Below are 18,206 nucleotides of genomic sequence, written 5' to 3'. Positions count from 1 at the left end.
TTTTAAATGTTGCTAAAGGCAGTATGATAAATGGGTTGTTTTGGTCACCATCACCATCTCTGATCTGTCACCCCACTCTGTTATGTGTAAATATCACCTGGACATCTCCTCTATAATACATTTAAAGGCTATGTACACCTTCGGGTACAATTTTTTTGACTCATTTTGGGCTAAAAATTATTTTTTTTTTCAATTGGTCTTTATTAAAAAATATTGAGCTGTTCTATCACAAAGGGTTAATTGTTTTTCTACCTGTGTGAATGGTACTTTCACCTAGTGCTGGTCATCTAATAACTCATCTCTAAATTACTAAAAGGTCATAAACACTTATTTAAGCCACATTCTTATCGGTAAGATAAAAATTCTGCATTAATGAGTGTTTCTAAAGTCAGAGATGAGGAGTCCATCAGCTCCCTTTCTGACGGAGCAGAGAGAAAATACAAATCTTGCAAGTAGATAAACTCAAAGCTGTGCAGGGAAAACGGCTCATCGTTATTAATAACAACCAATTGAAAAAAAGATTTTTAGCTCAATATGAGTACAATTCAATAATAAAAAAAACACCAAAGGTGTCCACACGCTCCCTCACGCTGTGAGCAGCCCTGCACAGCCGATAGCCGAGGACCACGAAGCGGTGAGTACAGAGCCTTCACTGCTTCCAGGTCCTCCAGTACTAATGAAGCGCTTCCATAATGGGGGAAAAAAAGTGTGTCTTATAGGGCGAAAAATATGGTATATATATAAAGATAGAGAATGAGAGAGAGAGTTGTGATGATGCCAATTTGGATTTGGTTTTAAAACCAAGAAAATTTTTTGTGATATTTGATACCACGCGGAAAAAAAAAAATCACAAAAATACCCACACATTAACCTCATGTCGCCAGCTCAATACGATTACGGCAATACCAAATTTGTATAGTTTTTATTTAGTTTTATTACTTAAAAAAACCTTTGGGAAAAAAAAACTAAATTTTCTTTGCATTGCCATTTTCTGACAGCCATAACTTTTTTTTATTTTCGGGCTACAGAGCTATAGGAGGGATTGTTTTGAAAGACAAACTGTAGTTTTCATTGGTACATAACAGTTTTTTTCGTTACACCGTTAATAGTTCAAACATGGCGATACCTGATCTTTATATTTTTGGTTTACCTTATTGTTTTCGACTATAAGACGCACTTTTGTACCCCAAAAAGTGGAGGGGGGGGGGGGTGGCTGTATGTTAATGACCTCTTCCATTATGGAAGTAGTCATCAGCATGTGGGAGGCGTAGGGAGCGGCGAGAGAAGCGATGCGCAGTACTTACCCTTCCTGGTCTTCTTCCAGGCCCCGCTCTGCACTCTGTCATGATTGTGTAATGCAGGGATGCCCAACCTGTGGCCCTCCAGCTGTTGCAAAACTACAACTCCCATCATGCCTGGACAGCCTACAGCAGGGCATGGTGGGAGTTGTAGTTTTACAACAGCTGGCGAGCCACAGGTTGAGCATCCCTGGTGTAATGCATCAGGACATAGTATACATAGGCGCGCACTATGACCTGAAGTTGTGCCACGTCAAGTCACAGTGCAGTGTGGGCCGGAAGACCAGGGAGGGTGAGGGGATCTGCAGAGTGACAGCGCTGTCCGGAGCAGGAGAGCAAAGTTTATTTATGTATTTTAACATCAGATCTGAGGTCTGACGTTGGGGTCCCAATCTGATGGAGCTTTTGGGTCTGAAGAAAAAATATTATTTTTTCTTTTCCTCCTCCGAATAAGTGCCTGTACAGTTGCCTGTAGAGCAGAGGCGTAGCTAGAAATGACTGGGCCCCACAGCAAATTTTTGAATGGTGCCCCTCCTACCCCAGTAATGTTTTTCGCAACCCCTTCCTTTCATGCCGCCCCCATTCCTGTGGCTAGTAAAGATCACTCTCTCAGACCAGGCCTGGCAGCTGTTCTATCTGTCTATACTGCCACTGTATATAATTTCATTGTGTAATACTGTTGAGGGGGCCCTGACAAAATCTTTTAGTCCTCCTCCTCCTGGATGGGCCCCAAAGCAGCCCCTGCTGTAGAGGCACGTGTGTCATCACACTGAAGACTGTCAGCTTCCCCACATGTGGGCGAGCCGTGCCACTACGGGTAGGAGCTGAAGATATCTTGTGCTGCGTATCTCCAGGACTGCTGAACAAGCATTATAATGGCAAGGGAGGTGTCAGTTTTATTATATTTAAAGAGGACCTTTCACCGATTCTTACCCTATGAACTAAGTATACAGATATGTAGAGCGGCACGCGGGGATCTCACTGCACTTACTATTATCCCCGGGCGCCGCTCCGTTCTCCTGCTATGTCCTCCGGTATCTCCGTTCACTAAGTTATGGTAGGCGGAGTCTGCCCTAGCGCTGGCCAATCGCATTGCAGAGCTCACAGCCTGGGAGAAAATAACCTCCCAGGCTGTGAGCTCTGCGCTGCGATTGGCCAGCGCTAGGGCAGACTCTGCCTACCATAACTTAGGGACTGGTATCTCCGCCTACTATAACTTAGTGAGCGGAGATACCGGAGGGCATAGCGGCAGAACGGAGCGGCGCCCGGGGATAATAGTAAGTGCAGTGAGATCCCTGGGCGCCGCTCTACATATCTGTATAGTTAGTTCATAGTGTAAGAATCGGTGAAAGGTCCTCTTTAAGGGGTTGTCCGAGCTTTTTAATATTTATGACAACGGATGAGCGAATCGACTTCGGATGAAACATCCTGAGTCGATTCGCATAAAACTTTGTTAGAATACTGTACAGAGAGAGCGCTTCGTACAGTATTAGCATGTATTGGCTCGTAATAACTACAAAAATGTATTTCACTGTAAAAAAATATAAAAAACTTTTACCGAACTCGGGTTCGGTTCCAAGTGGTACCTTGCAACTGAACCAGAGTTAGGCTACATTCACACGTCCGTGGTGTGTTGCGGACCCGCAAATTGCGGATCCGCAACACACCAGCCCGTCACCCCCATAGAAATGCCTATTCTTGTCCGCAAGCTGCGGACAAGAATAGGACATGCTCTATCTTTTTGCGGAGCCAAAATCGGGGCCGCGCTCCGCAATTGCGGCTGCAGAAGGCACACTGTGTGCTGTCCACATCCATTCCGTCCCCATAGAGAATGAATGGGTCCGCACCCATTCCGCAAAATTGCGGACCCATTTTGCGGACGTGTGAATGGAGCCTTAGGTAAAAGGTTTTTTTTACAGTATAAATTAATCGAAGTCTCGGAAGACTTCGCTAAGTAATAACTTCGGCTCATCGGAGCCAATACATTCTAATACCATACGGAGCGCTCGCTCTATACAGTATTAGAAGGAAGTTTTATGCGAATCAACTTCGGATATTCGGTGAATAAAGGGGTTTTTCTTTTCACTTCTTTTTTGAGAGAGTGCTGCCATTTTCTTCTTCCTATACTGTCCTGGATTTGTCACGGGATCCACTGGCCTGAACCTGCTGTGCCGCCACTGTCTATATATATATATATAATGCTGCACAAACATTCCAATAAATAAAGAGCTATATGCAGGACTTACAACAGTGCCCACATCTCCCCTCAACACAAGTCACACACTACTACAGTAATACATGTAACACACACACAGCTCTGCTACATGCAGGACTTACAACAGTGCCCACATCTCCCCTCAACACAAGTCACACACTACTACAGTAATACATGTAACACACACAGCTCTGCTACACTGCTCTGCACGGTCCGTACACACACCTATACCGGCAGACAGTCCCCGCACACAGCGGACCCACTGCCCGCTCACACTGTACATAACAAACAAGTACTACAGCAGCCCAAATCCAGACCCTGACTCCTCCCACACACGTGACTGATCACATGGGCATGACGTCATAGAGAAGTCTTACGATTCAGTCTCTCATTTTATTAATTGGAGAAAAGTCGATCACATGACAAACAAAAAGCGGAAGCCCTCCAGAGGGAGGCTTGGAACGCATGCATCCAGTTTCTCTTCCTTCCTTCCGGCCGGGTCCTCTCAAATTAGCTTTCTAGCAGGGCTGTTCGTGTCTGTGGCTGGAGGGGCTGCTTCCTGGGTTTTGTTTTTTAGTGGATTTTTTATTTGTATTTTTTAATAAGTAATATTTTAGTATCAGAGGTATGAAGGTAGTGCTGTACTGTTGCCTGGTGGCTCAGTAGTGCCCCTCATCTGTAGGTGTGCAGTGACAGCTCTGCACATTCATTTTTAGCCTTTTATTTATAGTCCTTTTCTTATTTCTCTGGAGACTTGTGGCCTTGTGTCTATGTGGAGGGGATCTCGCGTGGAAGTGGTGCAGCGCCCCTGTAAACAGGGAGGCCAAGTGAGTGTGCAGCGCCAGCATGGGGATACCGCATGGGGGGTCTGACTGTCGGGGCACATGATTCGCTGCATGTCTATCTGATGTTCTTGTATAGCCTAATTAAAATGAAAAGTATTTCTGCATGTAAATGTAATTACTGAAATGTGCGCTAATATGGTGGCCGGGTGCACAGTGAGAATCCGGAAATTCGGATAATTCGCTATTGCTTCCTGCACAGAACTGCACTATGATTTTGATTTTCCTAAATCCATGACTGGAGATAGTTCAGAGGGATTCTAATACATTAGCTTGTGCGCTGGTATAATATAGATGATATATCCTCAGGAAAGGGCATCAATATCCGATCGGCAGAGGGCTCAGTCCCAGCGCCCCCGCCCATCAACTGTTTGAAGGGGTTGCATATCTCATGCAAGTATACCTAGGTGTTGTAGAGGCGGTGCCATAGGCGGACTGGCTGTAGACCCTACAGGGAAATTTCCTGGTAGGCCGATGCCCAGAGGCCCACCCATGTCCCCCACAGGGCCGTCAGCCAGGTACATAAAGATCTGATGCCCTCAGCATTAATTAATGTAGGACCAACAGGCACTAAAGCATTTGGCCAGTTGCCACCTTGAATTCAACTGTATGAATGCATTCACACGGCTGCATGTATTTCTGCAAAAAAAAAACAGATGCCATCCGTGTGACGTCCTTTTTTTTTTTTTGTGGACCCATTATAACAATGCCCGCAAAACAGACAAGAATAGGACATGTTCTATTTTATTTTTATTTTTTGCAGAGCTACGGAATGCATAGATACGGAATCCATTGAAATGAGTGGGTCTGCATCCATTCCGCAAAAAAATGCAGATCGATCGGGAGCAAAAATACGGTTGTGTGAATGGCACCTATGTATGTAACTGCTGTCCTCCAGGCAATGATACCGTTTTCATATTGTGGTGCAGGCAGCGCCACAATGTTTTATTTTATGCACTTCTATAGCGCTACTATATTCCGCTTTACAGACATTAGCATCACACTGTCCCCAATGGGGCTCACAATCTAAGTATGCCTTTGGAGTGTGGGAGGAAACCCACGCAAACACAGGGAGAACATACAAACGCCATGCAGATGTTGCCCTTGGTCGGATTCGAACGTAGGACCCCAGCGCTGCAAGGTACCAGTGCTAACCACTGAGCCAATGTGCTGCCCACACTGTGATATTTGAATGTGCAACAAAATGGTAGGGCTCGCAATGGTGGCCGATGGGTGCTCTATTAGGTTGATAAAAAGGAGAGTATTTATAGGCACACCACCTTCTGGACAGTATATGTCCGCACGTCTTATATGGTAAAAACTGTACAATTTATTTGCATAAAAATAAATACAATAACATTAAATAAATAACCAACAATGCTTGTTAATTATTCATCCTCAACTTTTTGGAGTGTTCAGTGATTGTGGAGGATCAGTAATTAACAATCAATACCCCTATTATACAATATGCGGATGTATCTTCTCGGGTTCACAATTCATACACCTAAAGGACTCAATCCCAATTCATGATTAAAAATATATAAAACAGTGAGGTCCATAATTGAGGTATAATGGACGCAATCTGAAGCCGTTATATCCAGTTCATATACTTTAAATGTCAGTATTTTATTGATTTGGTCCCCAATATTCCACCGTTTATGCCAAGTGTAGTGGTAAGTCTTCACACACAGCGCATTACTTTGGTAGCAGTTTACCCAAATGTTCGTGCTGGTAGGCAATTATAGGTGTCGCTTGTAATGCCACGTATCTCTTGTATAGCGCACACACTCGCAGAGCGCTTAAGCAATGAGTGCTGTTCAGATGTTGATAGACAAAAACAGGTAGCGCCTCTATCGTAAGTCTGTATGATTCAGCGCTTTCCTGTTAGTTGATGCCCGAGACATCAGTGGTTCTGAGGCTTGCCGATATAGCGCTTACCTTCAAAAGGATTAAAATCAAAATCTACGGTGAGATGGAGCGGGATAGGCTGTGGGGCTGTGCCCTCACCCCTGCCGTATCTGTGTTGCGTTACCACTCTTACTGTTCGCCGGTATCGCAAACATCCAGCGTTCCTTCCTGCAGACACGTGTTTATTTGTCCAGCTGCGCGCCAAGCACTCCTTTTTTTTGTTTCAATAAGGCGTTTTCTTCAACTTTTTTGATAATTGCTCCAGCTGTAGTTTGGCATAAAGTTCTTTTAAGAAGATGTCGACATCAGGTATACAGTGACCTATAGCATCGCTAGACGCGTTTCGGAGCCTCTGCTCCTTCCTCAGTAGCTGTATGCCACTCGCCAGTGAATAGTGTCTTTCATACTATCCAATGTCAATTACAAACTGGATCCAGTGGATCTGGGGTACTGATATATAGACACTACATAGACCAAAGTATCAATTTGTACCTGTTCTAACTATTCCTCCTTCCTTCTTGTATTATTTTTCTTCCCATACAACAGTCTACATCAAGTTTGCCAATATGTTGCAATAAAAAAGCAAATTTCAGTAACTATGGTAATTTATGCGTTTTCATTGCGATTTTACATAACACATGCGTTTTTTATTTTTATTCTCCTCACTTTCCACCTTAATGCAATTCCTTAACTGAATATACTCCATGAATTGTACCAATCGCCCATGTGATTTCAAAATGGGTTCATTTCGTCCTTTTTTTTTATTGCTTTCGTTCCTTGATTATTTGAACCTATGAAATGATTTTGAATGTATTATGTGGGTACAATTCTCAGATAAGACTGTGTAAAATATATATAATATATGTTTGAAAATGTGGAAAATTCGACCAAACAAGAAACTGAAGCAATAGAACAACTGCAGAAAAATAATGTCACTATACGACTGGCAGATAAGGAGGAGGGGCTGTAGTGATAAAAGATACAATAAGATATGAGGAAGAATGCCCAAAACAACTGTCAGCTAGGGATACATATAAAAAACTTGAGAAAGATCCAACAGATGAATACCAGTGCTTATTGGTCAAACTGTGCAATAAAGGAAAGGAAAAGGGGATCCTATTGGAAAGAGAATTTAAGTTTATTGTATGAATCCCAATGTTTTACTGTATACCAAAAGTTCACAAAGACAACAGAAATTCCCCAGGCCGCCTCATCATAGCCGGCATTGGATCAGTGACATCTAACTTAGATCAGATACTCCAACCAATTTTTAAAGTTTCACCATCCTACATAAAAGATACCACCAGGTTATTACATTGGTAGAGGGTTTACAGTACCAACCTTATTGGATATTAGGCATACTTGACGTTAGTTCCCTATATACAGTTATAGATCATAAACGGTACTGAATCTATTAACACCATCCTTTTAAGAGATGGAACATTAAATAAGGAACAAATCCAGTTTACTATTGAGGGGATACAACACATCCTTACACATAACTACTATCTAATTTCTATCTCCAAACACGCGGGACCGCTATGGGTACCAGATTCGCCCCCAGTTACGCAAACTTATTTATGGCACTGTGGGAATATGAGACCATTCAACCCCAACTGGGGGAGGGTTTGGTACTCTGGTGCCGCTTTATTGTTGACATTCTGTTTATTTGGATAGAGGGGAAGATGAACTTTTCCAGTTTCTAATTGATTTAAATGAAAATTCTAAAATTTTTAAGTTTATGCCAAATATTAGCAGGGAACAGGTAGTTTTTTCGACCTGGTCATCTCATCTCAAGATAATTGATTGATTTGTAAAACTCATGATAAGCCGGTAGGAAAAAACAGCTACAACTGTATACAAGCTGTCATGGATGGTTAACCAACATTCCGACCACTCAGTTCCGTCGTCTTAAAAGAAATTGCACCTTAGTCAATTTGAAGAAGAAGCTAAACAATTGTCTAATGAATTCCTGAATAAAAATTATCCACAAAAGGTCATTAACACATCTTTAGTACAGGTAAGAAAAATGAATAGAAATACGTTTTTTACCCCTAAAAATTTAGTGAAACAAGAAGATGAAATAAGGAATTATTTTGCCATTTAATTCACAGTATAAAATAGTAGAAAAAAATAATACGGAAGTACTGACATCACCTACTTAAAGACAAAGTGGTAGGAACTTTGTTACCAAAAATCCCTAGTATCGCTTATTCTAGGGCCTCATCAATTGGCACAAAATTAGCCACAACAACTAAAGGCCAGAGTAGGACCCCCTCTATTTCAGAGTAAGTGAAGCCGAAAGGCTTCTATAAATGTGGTAAATATGGAAACTGCGAGTCCGCTGCAGGCCCCAAGAAGACAATGACAGTACGATCTACGTGTAACTCCTATAAATGGGAAATTAAGAATTTTTAACCTGTAACACGACAAGTGTAATTTACATGATTCAGTGTCCTTGTGACAAACAATATATAGGGAGAACCAAAAGAATATCAAACATACGTAATGGATTTGAAAAACATACTTTATCCAAGCACTTTAAAGAATACCATAACAAAGATCCTAGTTGCCTGACATTTACAGCTATAGAAACCATTCAGTGCAATTGGAGAGGAGGTAACCATATTGCAGATATGTCTCGGCAGAATCCAGACTTATTTTTGATTTTGAAACCTTAATTCTGCAAGGCCTCAATGCAGATATGGAGATATTTGGCTTCCTATGAGGATTGGGGCTGGGGCCTGGCCCCGATGGGAAATCGGGGTTTGGCCGTTAGTTTATAAATAAAAAACGCATGTGAAATGTAAAAACGCAATGAAAGCGCATAATTACCATAGTTACTGAAATTGGTTTTATTTTTATTTTATTGCAACATATTGGCAAACTTGATGTTGACTGTTGTATGGGAAGAAAAATAATACAAGAAGGAAGGAGGAATAGTTAGAACAGGTACAAATTGATACTTTGGTCCATGTAGTGTCTATATATCAGTACCCCAGATCCACTGGATCCAGTTTGTAATTGACATTGGATAGTATAAAAGACACTATTCACTGGCGAGTGGCATATAGCTACTGAGGAAGGAGCAGAGGCTCCGAAACGTGTCTAGCGATGCTATAGGTCACTGTATACCTAATGATGTCGACATCTTCTTAAAGAACTTTATGCCAAACTACAGCTGGAGCAATTATCAAAAAAGTTGAAGAAAACGCCTTAGGCTACTTTCACACTTGTGGCAGAGTGATCCGGCAAGCAGTTCCGTCTCTGGAACTTCCTGCCGGATCAGGCAATCTGCATTGAAACGGACAGCATTTGTAGACTGATCCGGATGCGTCTTACAAATGCATTGCATGAACGGATCCGTCTCTCCGTATGTCACCCGGAGAAACGGATTTGTTATATATTTTTTTTAAACATTTTTAAGGACGGATCCGCCATTGCAGTATTTTTAATAAGCTCCGGTAAGTAGAAAATGAGCAGCGGCACTCACCAATGTGCGTTCACAAACAGCAGCTTTATTCCATGAGACTAAGGCACCAGGTAATGAAGGATATTAGGGCAATTATATACTCTACTGCTCAACCTAATGTTACTCAGGAAGAGCAGAGAGCCCTCTCCTGGCTTAGTTCCCAGGATAATATCATTGTGAAACCGGCGGACAAAGGGGGCAATATTGTTCTTATGTCGAGGGAATTCTATTTAAATGAGGCCCATAGACAGTTGGGAGACCCCCGCGTGTACGAGAGGATACGGGGTGACCCTGTGGCCAATATCCAACAATCACTCAAATCCTTGATTGCTAAGTACGTGGAGGCTGGTTTCCTCCCCAGTAATATGCTGGACAAGCTTGTCCCACCATCCCCAGCTAGACCGTCTTGGTACTTTTTACCAAAGGTCCATAAATCACTGAGCCACCCCCCGGGGCGTCCCATCGTCGCGGGGATTGGCTCAGTGACGGAGCCCTTGTCCAAGTATGTGGACTGGCTCTTGAGACCGATTCTCACCAGTGCTCCAGCGTATTTGAAAGACACGAATGACTTTCTGCTAGCCCTCAAGGAATTGCATTGGCAGGATGGATACCAATTGGTATCCCTCGATGTGGAAAGCCTCTACACCCGCATCCCACATGATGCGGGTGTGGAGGCGGTCCTTGACATCGTGGCCAACTTGGGCAAGAGTCAGATATACTGTGGATTCATCGGTGAAGCACTGGAGTTTATCCTAACCAATAACGTGTTCCAGTTTGGGTCTGATTGGTACAGGCAAAAACTGGGTACGGCCATGGGGACCCCCGTCTCCTGTACGTTCGCCAACATGTACCTCGCTAGATTTGAGGATAGATATATCTATTCCACTATGAACCCGTATGTATCTAAACTTAAAACGTATCTACGCTTTGTGTTTGACGTGTTCATAGTGTGGGAGGGTACGGAAAGCGAATGTGGTGAGTTCGTGGACTTCCTCAACAGCAACGATATGGGCATGACGTTTACTCTCAATTTTGGAGGCTCTAGATTGGAGTTTTTGGATGTGGCTGTCCTGGTGGAAGGCGACGGGCTGGTCACGGAGGGCTTTCGTAAGCCCACGGCGACCAACTCCTTGCTCCACCACGACAGCTTCCACCCATACAGCGTCAAAAGAGCTGTACCATATGGCCAATTTGTAAGATTGAGACGCATTAATAGCAAAAACAGCAGTTATTGTAGTCAGGCCCAAGATCTTAAAAAACGTCTAAAAGAGAGGGGTTACCCGGAGGGACCACTTGATGAGGATATGAGGAGGGTTGAAGAAGATTTTTCCCAGGAGAGCCTACTTAGCAGAGGGAGTGAAAAGAATAAACAAGGGATTGCAGACGCCAAACCTACTAGGTTTGCGTTCTCTTTCAAATATAGTCCGATGGCAGAGCGCATTCGCTCTGTCATTTTTAAAAATTGGGACGTATTGAGAAGAGACGCAACCCTACAGGAGCTTACCGAGCATAAACCATTGATCTCCTTTAGAAGGGCTCATACTGTAAAAGATAGATTGGTTAGAAGCAGGTTTAAGCACAGTAGGAGTGAGAGTTGGCTGAACAGCAATCTACCCAAAGGGAATTTCAAGTGTGGCAGTTGCTCTTTCTGCCAGCACAATTCCCTTAAAAAGTGGATTGAATTTGGGGGTGTCCAACACAGAGTTAACACCTTTATCAACTGCAGGAGCACATATGTGGTGTATCTGCTACTGTGCTCCTGCGGTCGATTTTACATTGGCAAGACCATTAGGTGTTTGTTTGAAAGGTTCAGGGAGCACTTAAACTCTATTAAAACAGGGAAGGGGTGCCCCAGATTTATCCAACATGTCAGAGAAGCCCATAACGGGGATGTGAGTTCCATTTCATTTTCCGGTTTAGAGACAGTCCCTGCCCCTCTGCAGGGGGGGGATAGACACCGCCTCCTCCTGCAGAGGGAAGCCAGATGGGTCTTGCACACACAAGCGCTAGGGGAACTTGGGCTGAATGACAGAAATGACCTCAGCCCATTTCTTTAAGTAAGCTTTTTAAAAATTTGCTTTCCTTAAGTTAGTCTAAACAAGTGTGCATGGTATGCTTATATACATGTCCCTGTTGTATTGCTTGTTCATCGTTTGTTTGTATTTGATGTAATGCAGTTTTTCCTGCTCAGGTGCGATTTTGATTCGTCTGATATCATGACAGAAACCCGGCACCTGGGTTTAAAAGGAGCATTGACGCAAGCACGCAGTGACGCACAGCCTGACGAAGCGCAGTTAGCGCGAAACGGCCGCCGCTGTTAGTTGCGTGCTTGAACTGTCTGCCCCTTGCCTTAGTCTCATGGAATAAAGCTGCTGTTTGTGAACGCACATTGGTGAGTGCCGCTGCTCATTTTCTACTTACCGGAGTTTGTTACTTTGTATCTACTGTTTCAGCTGTGCACCGCCGAGCGCTCGTCTCCTCACCAGCCTTGTTACTCGTACTGACCGCTCACACTGATCCTGTGTGTGTTTGACTGTGCCGCCCTCCACTTCACTATATTGTGCAGTATTTTTAATGCTGGATCCGGCACTATTACATTTCAATGTAAATTAATGCCCGATCCGGCATTCCGAAAACTGATCCGGAATTTTGGACGGAGATAATACCGCAGCATGCTGCGGTATTTCCTCTGTCCAAAACGCCATTCGGTGACTGAACTGGAGACATCCTGATGCATCCTGAACGGATTTCTCTCCATTCAGAATGCATTGGGATAAAACTGATCAGTTCTTTTCCGGTATTGAGCCCCTAGGACGGAACTTAGGGCCGGAAAAGAAAAACGCTAGTGTGAAAGTACCCTTATTGAAACAACCAAAGGAGTGCTTGGCGCGCAGCAGGACAAAAAAAACACGTGTCTGCAGGAAGAAACGCTGGATGTTTGAACAGCAATACCAGCGAACAGTAAGAGCGGTAACACAACACAGATACGGCAGGGGTGAGGGCACAGCCCCACAGCCTATCCGGCTCCAATTCACCGTAGATTGTTTTTAATCCTTCTTGAAGGTAAGCGCTACATCGGCAAGCCTCAGAACCACTGATGTCTCGGGCATCAACTAACAGGAAAGCGCTGAATCATACAGACTTACGATAGAGGCGCTACCTGTTTTTGTCTATCAACATCTGAACAGCACTCATTGCTTAAGCGCTCTGCGAGTGTGTGCGCTATACAAGAGATACGTGGCATTACAAGCGACACCTATAATTGCCTACCAGCACGAACATTTGGGTTAACTGCTACCAAAGTAATGCGCTATGTGTGAAGACTTACCACTACACTTGGCATAAACGGTGGAATATTGGGGACCAAATCAATGAAATACTGACATTTAAAGTATATGAACTGGATATAACCGCTTCAGATTGCGTCCATTATACCTCAATTATGGACCTCACTGTTTTATATATTTTTAATCATGAATTGGGATTGAGTCCTTTAGGTGTATGAATTGTGAATCCGAGAAGATACATCCGCATATTGTATAATAGGGGTATTGATTGTTAATTACTGATCCTCCACAATCACTGAACACTCCAAAAAGTTGAGGATGAATAATTAACAAGCATTGTTGGTTATTTATTTAATGTTATTGTATTTATTTTTATGCAAATAAATTGTACAGTTTTTACCATATAAGACGTGCGGACATACATTGTCCAGAAGGTGGTGTGCCTATAAATGCTCTCCTTTTTTAACACTGTGGTATTTACTTCTGCTGGGGCGGTATTTTGTACTACACTGTGGTATTTAATTCTGCTGGGGCGGTATTTTGTACTACATTGTGGTATTTGGTACTGTTGGGGCGGTATTTTGTACTACACTGTGGTATTTGGTTCTGCTGGGGCGGTATTTTGTACTACACTGTGGTATTTGGTTCTGCTGGGGCGGTATTTTGTTCTACACTGTGGTATTTGGTTCTGCTGGGGCGGTATTTTGTACTACACTGTGGTATTTGGTTCTGCTGGGGCGGTATTTTGTACTACACTGTGGTATTTTGTACTACACTGTGGTATTTGGTTCTGCTGGGGCGGTATTTTGTACTACACTGTGGTATTTGGTTCTGCTGGGGCGGTATTTTGTACTACACTGTGGTATTTGGTTCTGCTGGGGCGGTATTTTGTTCTGCACTATGGGTTTGATGGCCCTACCCACTTCTGTTGTCCTGCCTTCTGTCAATTTGGATCCACTTACAATATGGCCCACACTTAGTATTTTTTCCAGGGCCTCTTTAAGTTCCCGGTCCGCCTCTGAGCGGCACAGTGTAATTGCAACTACTCCGTCTTATTCAAGTGAACAGGAGAGGAAGGTGTATTACACTGCACGCCCCTTTAAGCATATGTCCATGTGTGGCGAATGTGCCGTGGACTTTCTGCCATGGAATTGCGGGTGAAGAATACACAGCGTATTACAGTACCAGCAAAGTGTATAACATTTTACAAAATCTTATCCACATAAAGCAGAAACATCTGCTGTGGAAATTGACCCATGGTGTGGATTTTAATTTATGCTGTGGCTTTCCATTGCAGTGCATAGTGTGAAAAGCGCTTTAAAAAATCTGCATGTGTCACTTTTTTTTCTTGTATTTCTGTTTCTGACCATTTTTAAGGTCTCTGCTGTCAGTGGATGAATACCCTGCTTATGAGTCTGGTGTTTGAACGTTTAGCTCACAGAGCATTTCCTAAATTTAAAGGGGATGTCCCATGAAAAATATTCTACAGTTTTCAAACCAGCACCTGGATCTGAATACTTTTGTGCGTATAATTAACCACCTCAGCCCCCAGTGCTTAAACACCCTGAAAGACCAGGCCACTTTTTACACTTCTGACCTACACTACTTTCACTGTTTATTGCTCGGTCATGCAACTTACCACCCAAATGAATTTTACCTCCTTTTCTTCTCACTAATAGAGCTTTCATTTGGTGGTATTTCATTGCTGCTGACATTTTTACTTTTTTTGTTATTAATCGAAATTTAACGATTTTTTTGCAAAAAAATGACATTTTTCACTTTCAGTTGTAAAATTTTGCAAAAAAAAACGACATCCATATAGAAATTTTGCTCTAACTTTATAGTTCTACATGTCTTTGATAAAAAAAAAATGTTTGGGTAAAAAAAAAATGGTTTAGGTAAAAGTTATAGCGTTTACAAACTATGGTACAAAAATGTGAATTTCCGCTTTTTGAAGCAGCTCTGACTTTCTGAGCACCTGTCATGTTTCCTGAGGTTCTACAATGGCCAGACAGTACAAACACCCCACAAATGACCCTATTTCTGAAAGTAGACACCCTAAGGTATTCGCTGATGGGCATAGTGAGTTCATAGAACTTTTTATTTTTTGTCACAAGTTAGCGGAAAATGATGATTTATTTTTTTTTTTTTCTTACAAAGTCTCATATTCCACTAACTTGTGACAAAAAATAAAAAGTTCTATGAACTCACTATGCCCATCAGCGAATACCTTGGGGTCTCTTCTTTCCAAAATGGGGTCACTTGTGGGGTAGTTATACTGCCCTGGCATTCTAGGGGCCCAAATGTGTGGTAAGGAGTTTGAAATCAAATTCTGTAAAAAATGACCTGTGAAATCCGAAAGGTGCTCTTTGGAATATGGGCCCCTTTGCCCACCTAGGCTGCAAAAAAGTGTCACACATCTGGTATCTCCGTACTCAGGAGAAGGTGGGGAATGTGTTTTGGGGTGTCATTTTATATATACCCATGCTGGGTGAGAGAAATATCTTGGCAAAAGACAACTTTTCCCATTTTTTTATACAAAGTTGTCATTTGACCAAGATATTTATCTCACCCAGCATGGGTATATGTAAAAAGACACCCCAAAACACATTCCTCAACTTCTCCTGAGTACGGGGATACCAGATGTGTGACACTTTTTTGCAGCCTAGGTGGGCAAAGGGGCCCATATTCCAAAGAGCACCTTTCGGATTTCACAGGTCATTTTTTACTGAATTTGATTTCAAACTCCTTACCACACATTTGGGCCCCTAGAATACCAGGGCAGTATAACTACCCCACAAGTGACCCCATTTTGGAAAGAAGACACCCCAAGGTATTCCGTGAGGGGCATGGCGAGTTCCTAGAATTTTTTATTTTTTGTCACAAGTTAGTGGAAAATGATGATTTTTTTTTTTTTTTTTCATACAAAGTCTCATATTCCACAAACTTGTGACAAAAAATAAAAACTTCCATGAACTCACTATGCCCATCAGCGAATACCTTGGGGTCTCTTCTTTCCAAAATGGGGTCACTTGTGGGGTAGTTATACTGCCCTGGCATTCTAGGGGCCCAAATGTGTGGTAAGTAGGTAAATGACCTGTGAAATCCGAAAGGTGCTCTTTGGAATGTGGGCCCCTTTGCCCACCTAGGCTGCAAAAAAGTGTCACACATCTGGTATCTCTGTATTCAGGAGAAGTTGAGGAATGTGTTTTGGGGTGTCTTTTTACATATACCCATGCTGGGTGAGATAAATATCTTGGTCAAATGCCAACTTTGTATAAAAAAATGGGAAAAGTTGTCTTTTGCCAAGATATTTCTCTCACCCAGCATGGGTATATGTAAAATGACACCCCAAAACACATTCCCCAACTTCTCCCGATTACGGAGATACCAGATGTGTGACACTTTTTTGCAGCCGAGGTGGGCAAAGGGGCCCATATTCAAAAGAGCACCTTTCGGATTTCACAGGTCATTTTTTACAGAATTTGATTTCAAACTCCTTACCACACATTTGGGCCCCTAGAATGCCAGGGCAGTATAACTACCCCACAAGTGACCCCATTTTGGAAAGAAGAGACCCCAAGGTATTCGCTGATGGGCATAGTGAGTTCATGGAAGTTTTTATTTTTTGTCACAAGTTAGTGGAATATGAGACTTTGTATGAAAAAAAAATAAAAAAAAAAAAAATAAGCATTTTCCACTAACTTGTGACAAAAAATAAAAAATTCTAGGAACTCGCCATGCCCCTCACGGAATACCTTGGGGTGTCTTCTTTCCAAAATGGGGTCACTTGTGGGGTAGTTATACTGCCCTGGCATTTTCCAGGGGCCCTAATGTGTGGTAAGTAGGTAAATGACCTGTGAAATCCTAAAGGTGCTCTTTGGAATATGGGCCCCTTTGCCCACCTAGGCTGCAAAAAAGTGTCACACATGTGGTATCGCCGTATTCAGGAGAAGTTGGGGAATGTGTTTTGGGGTGTCATTTTACATATACCCATGCTGGGTGAGAGAAATATCTTGGCAAAAGACAACTTTTCCCATTTTTTTATACAAAGTTGGCATTTGACCAAGATATTTCTCTCACCCAGCATGGGTATATGTAAAATGACACCCCAAAACACATTCCCCAACTTCTCCTGAGTACGGCGATACCAGATGTGTGACACTTTTTTGCAGCCTAGATGCGCAAAGGTGCCCAAATTCCTTTTAGGAGGGCATTTTTAGACATTTGGATACCAGACTTCTTCTCACGCTTTGGGGCCCCTAGAATGCCAGGGCAGTATAAATACCCCAAATGTGACCCCATTTTGGAAAGAAGACACCCCAAGGTATTCAATGAGGGGCATGGCGAGTTCATAGAATTTTTTTTTTTTTGGCACAAGTTAGCGGAAATTGATATTTTTAATTTTTTTCTCACAAAGTCTCCCGTTCCGCTAACTTGGGACAAAAATTTCAATCTTTCATGGACTCAATATGCCCCTCACGGAATACCTGGGGGTGTCTTCTTTCCGAAATGGGGTCACATGTGGGGTATTTATACTGCCCTGGCATTCTAGGGGCCCTAAAGCGTGAGAAGAAGTCTGGAATATAAATGTCTAAAAAATTTTACGCATTTGGATTCCGTGAGGGGTATGGTGAGTTCATGTGAGATTTTATTTTTTGACACAAGTTAGTGGAATATGAGACTTTGTAAGAAAAAAAAAAAAAAATTCCGCTTACTTGGGCCAAAAAAATATCTGAATGGAGCCTTACAGAGGGGTGATCAATGACAGGGGGGGTGATCAATGACAGGGGGGTGATCAGGGAGTCTATATGGGGTGATAACCACAGTCATTGATCACGCCCTTGTAAGGCTTCATTCAGACGTCCGGATGCGTTTTGCGGATCCGATCCATCTATCAGTGCATCCGTAAAAATCATGCGGACATCTGAATGGAGCTTTACAGGGGGGTAATCAATGACAGGGGGGTAATCAGGGAGTCTATATGGGGTGATCACCACAGTCATTGATCATGCCCCTGTAAGGCTTCATTCAGACGTCCGGATGCGTTTTGCGGATCCGATCCATCTATCAGTGCATCCGTAAAAATCATGCGGACATCTGAATGGAGCTTTACAGGGGGGTAATCAATGACAGGGGGGTAATCAATGACAGGGGGGTGATCAGGGAGTCTATATGGGGTGA

At 42.8% G+C, this 18,206-nt stretch overlaps 1 protein-coding gene across 1 annotated transcript in view; it reads left to right on the top strand.

Moving 5' to 3' along the window:
• Positions 1-4,014: 4,014 nt before the first annotated feature.
• The window catches only part of FAM172A (family with sequence similarity 172 member A), a 579,235-nt gene continuing 565,043 nt past the window's right edge, over positions 4,015-18,206 (top strand). The window contains exon 1 of the mRNA XM_040421544.1: positions 4,015-4,340. The gene's annotated coding sequence lies outside the window, so the exon portion shown is untranslated. The remainder of the gene's footprint in view (positions 4,341-18,206) is intronic.

Source organism: Bufo bufo, chromosome 2 (assembly GCF_905171765.1).
Source record: "Bufo bufo chromosome 2, aBufBuf1.1, whole genome shotgun sequence".
In the NCBI taxonomy this organism is placed as follows: domain Eukaryota; kingdom Metazoa; phylum Chordata; class Amphibia; order Anura; family Bufonidae; genus Bufo; species Bufo bufo.
Note: the sequence above shows the minus strand (reverse complement) of the source record. Positions and strands in the feature narration are given on the sequence as shown.